This window comes from Mobula birostris, chromosome 13 (genome assembly GCF_030028105.1).
Source record: "Mobula birostris isolate sMobBir1 chromosome 13, sMobBir1.hap1, whole genome shotgun sequence".
Taxonomy (NCBI): Eukaryota; Metazoa; Chordata; class Chondrichthyes; order Myliobatiformes; family Myliobatidae; genus Mobula; species Mobula birostris.
This window is the reverse complement of record NC_092382.1, coordinates 82,975,970-82,984,520: the sequence shown is the minus strand read 5'-3', so window position 1 is coordinate 82,984,520 and position 8,551 is coordinate 82,975,970. Positions and strand designations below refer to the sequence as shown.

General features: G+C 46.1%; 1 long non-coding RNA gene across 1 annotated transcript; it reads right to left on the bottom strand.

Annotated features, from left to right (window-relative positions):
- Positions 1–212: 212 nt before the first annotated feature.
- LOC140207066 (uncharacterized) lies at positions 213–2,353 on the bottom strand. The gene is made up of 3 exons (XR_011888481.1): positions 2,253–2,353; positions 883–1,040; positions 213–721 (listed from the first exon to the last, which is right to left on the bottom strand). It is a non-coding gene; the product is annotated as an uncharacterized lncRNA (long non-coding RNA).
- Between the last annotated feature and the right edge of the window lie 6,198 nt (positions 2,354–8,551).

Sequence of the window (8,551 nt, the reverse complement as noted above, 5' to 3'; positions counted from 1 at the left end):
GTGCAGATAGACATATGGTGCAGGGTCACGTCGAGTTACATTGCGAGGTTGAGTCCATTTTATTGAACTGGAGACCATTCATTTGGCTTATAACCGCAGACAGGAAGCCGTCCTTGAGCCTGGTGGTACGCGCTTTAAGGCTTTTGTATCTCTTCCCCGATGGGGGAGCGGGTTTGCAGCAAGAATGTCCGGGTTGTGAGGATCTTTGAGTACACGGCCTGCTTTTCCGAGGCAGGGGAAGTGTAGGAAGAGTCCATGGAGGGGAGACTTGTTTCTCTGATGTTCTCTGCTCTCCAAAGTTTTCTGCAGTTCCTGGCAGTCATGGGCAGAGCAGTAGCCATACGAGGGCGTGAAGTTTCGACAAGAAGCTCAGAGACCTCGGCCTTCACCCTGCCTTGTGTAGCTGGATCCTGGACATCCTGTCAGATCGCCGGCAGGTGGTAAGAGTGGGCTCCCTCACCTCTGTCTCTCTGACCCTCAGCAGTCATACCCCACAGGGTTGTCTCCTTGCCCCCTCCTCTACTCTCTGTATTCCCATGACTTGTGTCCCCACCCACAGCTCCAATCTGATGATTACATTTGCTGACGACACCACATTGATTGGCCTAATCTCAAATAATAATGAGGCAGCCAACGGAGAAGAAGTCATCACTCCGACACAATTGTGTCAAGAAAACAATCTCTCCCTCTTTGCGACAAAAACAGAGGAGCTGGTTGTGGACTGCAGGAGGAATGGAGACAAGGACCAAATTCAACATTTTCAAATCTGTTATTGACACAAAATGCACATTTCAATATTGATCATGACACAACAAATTTACAGGCTGTTACCGACAGAGAATCGTATAATCTGTGTTCCGTGTGTTATCTGAATGTACTTGCCTGTGATGTTGCCACAAGTCAGTGTTTCTCTGTACCTGCACTTGCCCGTACTTGTGCACTTGGCAATAAATTCAACAGGACCTGAGAAATCTCAGTGAGATTTGATTAGTGATGATCATCTTGGCAGCTCGGTAGGTCGAATGTAGAGAGACAGTGCACTGTGAAATGTAAAGAGACAGTATACTGTTAAATGCAAGACCCTGAACAGTGTCGATGAGCAGAGGGATATTGGATCCAAGTTCACAGCTCCCTGAAAGAGACTGCACAGATTGATCGGGTGGTTAAGAGAGCTATAACGAGAGGTTGGACAAACTTGTGTTGTTTTCTCCAGAGCGGCGCAGGCTGGGGTGAGACTGGATAGACCTTTATAAGATTATGAGAGGAATAGATAGAGCGGAGAGACGATGTATTTTTCCTGGGGGTTGAAATGTCTAATACATTTAAGGTGAGAGGAGATGTGAGCGGTAAGTGTTACGTGATGACAGGTTTCATTTTGCTGTGGGTGTTACATTAAGAGAGCCTGCAGGAGGCGGGAGTATGACGTCACTACACCGACTGCTGGAGCAGAGAGAGAGAGAGAGAGAGAGAGAGAGAGACTTTAAGTACTTGTTCCTAAACTTGACAGTGGGGGAGGCACAAACGCATAACAGTGTTAACTGTTTCGAAGAGTAGTTTGCTTAATTTTCTATATACTAATAAAGACAGTAGTTTACATTAAAACTGAGTTTGTGGTCTATTGCTGCTGGTACATAACACAAGTTTGTTTCTTTCCACAGAGTGGCGGGTAGCTGGAGTCTCTGCCCCCCACAGGTCACGTGATCCCGTTCGCCCCTCCCATTGAACCGCAGACGGGCAGCAGCTACGCGTCTGTTCCCGAAGCCCCGCCCTCCGGATGACGCAACAATCACTCCGCGCCTGCTCACAGTCTCCAGATGGAAGGTGTTTGCCTTTCCGCTCAGTGCTGAAGTGATTTTAAAATACTGATATGGAACATTGTGAGTGTGGTAGAGACAGTATGTACCTGAAACACGAGATTAATACAGAACTGATCTATCTTTCTCAGATCCACAATATTAAACATCAGTCTAGTTTAACGACTAGACTGCAGAACGGACTCCCCCAATGCTCAGTGACAAGGGTTCAGTCCTGGGTGCGATAAGCAGCCGCAAGAACTGCAGAATCTGACAGTAACAGTCCCTCATGAACCTGCAGCTGCCTTCAGTCACCGTGATGGTTAAACATTTAACACAGAGCTGATTTGATCTTCCTCCCTGATGTGAAGTTGCTGGTGTTGCAGCAGTTGGGCTGATTGAGTAAAACTCTTTGCTCACTCCGGACAGAAATGTGGCCTCTATTTATTGTGAACTCACCGGAGCATCACAAGGTGGGTTGACTGAATGAGACTCTTCGCACACACGGAGCAGGTGAACGGCTGCTTCCCAGTGCGAAGCTGTTGGTGTATCTGCGATGGCCGACTGAATCCCTTCCAAAATGAGAGCCAGTGCATGACGTCACACTGCTATCAACGTCATGGTAATGTATCCAATCAGATCACGGACATGGGCACGTGATCGGGCTCTCCTGGTAGCGAGTGGGGCGCTGTCTTCTCCAGCATCTCCGCCTGCACATTCAAGGATCGGCGGCATTCAAGCGCTGGTGAACTGACAGATACAGCGGAACTAACGGACTTGAGATTCGCGTACACAAATCCTTCACCTTTCCAGCCTGTTAAAAGTTTGCAAAGCATAGCCAGTTGGTCAAGGACAACACTTCAGCTGAGATAATTTTGGACTCCATGGTGATGTCTGATACAAACTCTGTCACAACTTCAAATAACTTGGAGGAACAACACCTCATCTTCTAACTGGCCATAGTTCAGGCATTCGGGCACAATATCAAACTCTCTGCAAAGCAAAGAAAAAAAGACAATCATACACCAAATTTGCAGAGAGAAAAATATCGTGCAAACAGCTACAGTGTACGAGCGTCCACAGCCACAAGGCAGTCATCACTGTTGTCTTATTTCAGCGCAGAAACGAGGAAACTGGAGAGGGGTTCAGGGGAGCGAGAGAGTGATGAACGCACGAAGGCGTGCCAGGAGGGGAGGAGATGACGGAGAGTGGGAACTGTTTAGGGGAAGGAGAGAGTTCTCGGAGACGGTGTGGCGTAGGGGAGGATGAGGGTGACCGAGATGGGGAGGTTTGTGGAGGCGGGTAGAGGATATGGGAAGTCGAGTAGGGGTGGTAGAAATGGTGAGGACCGACGAAGGAATGCCCATCTCTCACCGACTCTCCTTCCCTCTCTGCTCCAGAGGTCGATATCACACACTGACACAAGTACTTCCAACTTGAAATGTTTGTTCCGCTTTGTGGAGACCCGCTGTTGATCGCATTGAAAGGAAACTACATGGGGAACGATTGTCTGGTTCCCCTCGTCTGGAGAGAGTGAGGACTCACCACACACTCCCCAACACTTCCGCCTCGCTCTGCTTCCACCCACCCAGTTCCCAACGAACCTTTGAACCTTTTTTGAACATTTGAACCGGTTTCCCAGGTACCTCGATTATTTAAAGGGGTCTCTGCATTGATTAATTGCGCTGCAGCGGGATCCTTGTATTTGGGAGAATTCCTTTCCTCGCGCTGCCGCTTAGTCCTGCCTCCGCTGTCTGCTTTTATTCCCTTGTCTGACCTCTGGTTTCTGTCTCTACAGAGGAATCTGCCATTACCCCGCTCCTGCGTTGAGTCGTTGTCCCCGCTCGCCGTGACAAAGTCTGTCATTTCTCCAATGTCCTGCCAGCGGCCACAGTGACGTTACCTGCCTTTCACCCTGAAGTCTTCAATTCCCCGCTATGCAGAAATCTGCCCGTGTCTAAAATGCACACAGCCTTTGGTACACCTGTATACCTGTTCATTAATGCAAATATCGAATCAGTCAATCATCCGGCAGCACCTTAACACATTACAGTTATGCAGACATGATCAAGATGTTCCTGTTGGGACCAAACGTCAGACAAGGGAAGAAATGTGATTGAACTGACGTTGAGCATGGGATAGTTATTGCTGCCAGACGGAATGATTTGAGAATTTCTCAAGCGACTAATCTTCTGGGATTTTCACTCACATCAGTGAATCAAATAAACGCACGTTGCCACAGCGGCGTGCGGAAGAGCATCTCTGAACGCACAGCACGTCCAACCAAAAGTGGCTGGGCTGCAGCGGCAAAAGGCCGCACGGGCTTCCACTCCTGTACCTGACCACCCGGCCACTGACTGCGTATTTACTGAAGTAGCCTCAACTACAGAGGAGTCAACAGGTTCATTTGTTACATTTCCGACCGATCCCCTCTCTTTCTTCTGGATTGCAGTCAGTTTACTCCCAGGAGATTCATAGGGTTAACCCCGTCATCTCCACAATCAATTCCTCGGCACTATCTCCAGAGCCAGTCCATTTCCCGTGACGTAACGCTGCAGGTCTACACAACAATTGTGAGAGATCACACTTACAGTACTGTGCTCAGTCCTGAACGTAGCACATTGAACATAAAACAATGCAGCAAAGCAACCGGCCACTCCAGTGGGGGCGAATTCACAGAGAACAATGATTATTAGGAATTTGATAGCAATCTCTATCCTCATTATTATAAAATGAATTCTTAAAAAGCACATTTTAATGACGACGTTCAATGAATCGTAGAATTAGAGAATAAGACATATCGTGTTGCAACTGCGGGCATTAATGTTACCAGCATGAAAAACTCTTATTCATAACCAACCCCGTGACTAATGTTGTTGGGGTGGCAAAGTTACAACAATGAAACAATTTATTCCATTTGCTTAGAGTGTTTTTTTTCCTTCAATACTGCGAATCCTCTCAATATACATTACTAGATTTATGGAATGCTGACGAAATTAATGAAGTCTTTGGGATATTTATTTGCAATTTCCACCATGTTCTAGTCGGATATTATTTCTGTTATTTACATAGCAACCCATTTAATGTCAACACATATTTCACTCCATTGCTCAGCTCCTCTCTGAACTTCCTCTGCGTCAGCCCATAGATGCAAGTGTTGGTGCAGGTACTGAGAGACGTTAGCATAATAGCACATGTTTCAAAGATGAAAATCGGAGTATTCAGATATTTGTCTGTGAAGGAATAATTCACCGCTTGCCAATTCATAGACTGTATTATGTGGGGCATCCACAGTAAAATGAAATTACCTGACAGAGCAAACAACAGGATAATAGACTTTCTCCGGTTCTCCACTTCTAGATCTTTTTGATTTTCACTGTTACTCCGGAGTCCCTTGCGGTCTCTATTTGCCGCTATAATGTGTCTCGCTGTTAAACCGTTACACAGAAGGATTCAACAAATTGGTAGTATCGGTGTGGTGATGCTGTCAAGCAATTCGTAGGCCTTCCACACTGCAGAAGTGAAGTATTCAGGTATGAAGACGCAACGCCACGGTACTTTATTAATTATTACATGAGGCTCCACTACAAAGTAAAACGGGATGCACCTCGCAAGGCCCACAAACGCTACTATTACTGTGACGATGGTCGCTACTCTCTCTGTACAGTATCGTTTCCGAAAACTTTGACAGCAGATCGCAACGAAACGATCGAATGTGAAAGCCACTGTGAGCCAAACGGAGAAATCCAAGCTTGCAACTGTAAGCACAAGCGTCAGAGCGCAAACCGGAGTGACCAGCAAGAATCTGGCGTACATGTAGAGATTATTGATATCCTGCCCAATAACTACAATGACAACGACAGTGAGATCTGCCGCAGCCATTCCCACCAGGTAGCGAGTGACACACCTAGAGAGTCCACATTTTCCACGGGACAGGATCACAATCGCAATTAAATTCACTGCAATATAAAGAGAAAGCAGAGGGTAACTTTAGAGAAGTTCAGACGAATCATTTCCCCCTCATTAATAAGTGAGAAAGATGCTGATTGCTCTGAGCACACACCAATCATCTGCTTTATCGGCGTACTTGCGCTTAAGAATTCAGGATGCGAATATCAGACTTGACTAATGCTTCGTAAGGTGGAGATGTAATGCACGTGGAGGAATATGCTGGGGTGCATCGGACTCTCGAAAATGTTGCAGATGTTCCAAAAGAAATATTGAAAAAAGAAGCAAAATGCTTAACTGGTCACGCGAAAGATGTGGAAATAAACGGTTGATGATGCAAGTCGATAAATCCTTCAGTAAAATTAGAAATGAAGGAAAACGCGCTGTTGTTGTGTTGCAACGGGAATGGGGTGTGAGAAAGAGAGGAAATGGGCCGTCTTCGACACTGCGACTCCTACGGTGCAGTAGCGATAAACAGCTTTGTCTGGGGGATTCAATGGACTGTCAATTGAATCCTAAAACATGTTGCTTTTATCCCAATGTGTTAAAATGCTGTGAATACAAGATTTTGACATGCAGACTGCCAGAGCTTCACGGCGTAGAGCTGACAAATCACCTGTTGCCGACTTTGTGCTGATAGATAAAGAAAAGCGAAACGGTTTCACTGTCGTAGTACGGGGTGGTGAGGTACAGTCGGAAGAGCGGAATACCGGAAATTGGAGACTGGATATTCATGATTGAAGTCTGCAGTGTGTCTCGTGCGGAGGAGTTGGTGTGGTTCAGGTTTGCGCTGAGCTTCGCTCAGAAGGGCCATGGCACCACAGACGGAGATTTTCAAAAATGGAATGAGACTGAACACAATACCGAAAAGGTTATTACTATCCAGCTTCTTCTCGAAACGCTCATCCAATTTTCTTTGGTTACTACTCTGCAGCGAGTTGTCTCATTCTCCATCTGATCGCACTGACCAGTCATCTACCTGTGACCCTGACCCAGTCATCCCCTCCGGTCTGACAGGGGCATATGATGCAGCTCTGCATCTCACAATCTTTACATTCATCTAACAGTGCTCTCGCTCCCGAACTGTACAATGTGCTTGATGTTATGTAATTAAATCAAAGTTACCCGCTCTCTCGAAGACTCGGTGAACACAGTATCTCGTACAGTCGCCCCGGTGTCTTTATAATGCGGATATACAGTTTGATATATCTTCATCTCCGGGAAACAAGTTTCTCGTTTGACCAGTGCCCATGACGAGTTTACGATCCCAAACGCTATGTCTGCTTTTGTTTTCACTGAAGTCGTGAACTCTGCTTTCTCCTTCCTAAATCATTTGTTTCCTCAATTGCTCTCGTTCTTCATTGTGTCTGCATTCGCACTGTTCTGACTGTCATTTATAAAGCAACGGAGTGACTCTCATCGCTCTGATCACCCAAAATGAGAACCAAGTCAGATTGGTCGCTTTGGTCACCTTCATGTTTGTGGAAGATTGACACTTCGTGCAGGTGCAATCAATCTTTTACTGCGGCTTTTCAGGGAAGAGGAACATCCTGTTTTGTGTCCAGAGCGGTCCACATCTCAGTTGTTTCGTCAGGAAAAGAGCGGAGAGCTCGGACTGTGTCAGATGGATGGGCACATGGACCATGGACCATTCTGAACCCACAATGGGGTAGTTTGGAAGAAAAGTGCCAACCTAACAGAAATGTAATTCGCTCTTGCGTAGTTTTGTGATGGCGATCAAATTCGTTGTGTTGTGGATGATATATCCAGACCTCCGCAATTCACGGCAAATCAGTTTGGAAGAGCTGCTGCGGCTCCAAATGAAGGATTGTCCCGTTAAAACAATTGTTTCGAAGTAAATATACGGACTCGGGCAGAAGGAATGCATTCCAAAAAATCTCCGATTTTCAAGCAGTGTTAGCAGTCGGAAAATAAACAGCATTACCACTAACTAAAATGGTGAAATAGGTGACTGGACAGCAGCCAGCTCAGTTTGCTGTAATTGCCACAAGCAATAGGAAGACGAAGCCACTCAAATAACAACCGATGTGTGCCCTACCCGGAATTCCGGCCGCTGCAAGGATCGGATAACAGATGCGGGCTACGTGGTAAATAGTTACATATACCATCTTCAGTAACGCGCTGCGAGCAGTTGTTCAAAGTTGTTCCAAATGCCCCGCGTACTGGCAAAATGCTTATGCAGCTTTTATATAGTAGAAGGGAGATCCACTGGGACAATCCGGGAGCGACTCGTCACTCAAATCAGACACAACCCACTGAACGAACACAATTAACTTTGTTTTTGCTCGTTGTGGCATTGTGAAATGTATCTTATTGCTCAATGAGTATGGACACTTCTTTGTGAAACTTGTTCAATTTCGGGTTGCAAGGTTTGTCCTAGTCATGAGGTTTCTGTTGCTGGAATAAAGTTCTTCTGTTCATCAATGTTACTTGGAATTTGCCCCATGTGACCATAATCATTCTAGCAGAGCAACACGTGGAATGGTAAAATGAGGGAACGGCTTTTATTTCGAATCCGGTCGATTCACGCCACGGACTCGCTTCACGGGTTATTTCAGTCCTGGATATCATCACTGCGAATCTTGTTTTACATGGAAAAATTCTCAGGAACTTACCTGTCTCTTCTGGCATAAATCCACCAAAGTCATTAATTTGAATGACTTGCAACCACACACACACGTGGAGTCATGTGTACATTTTGTTCAGATAAAATGCATTATATCCCAACGCACAAATAAATCACTCCCTCGGAACGAACGGAGACCTAACATTGAAATGACAGCTCGTCC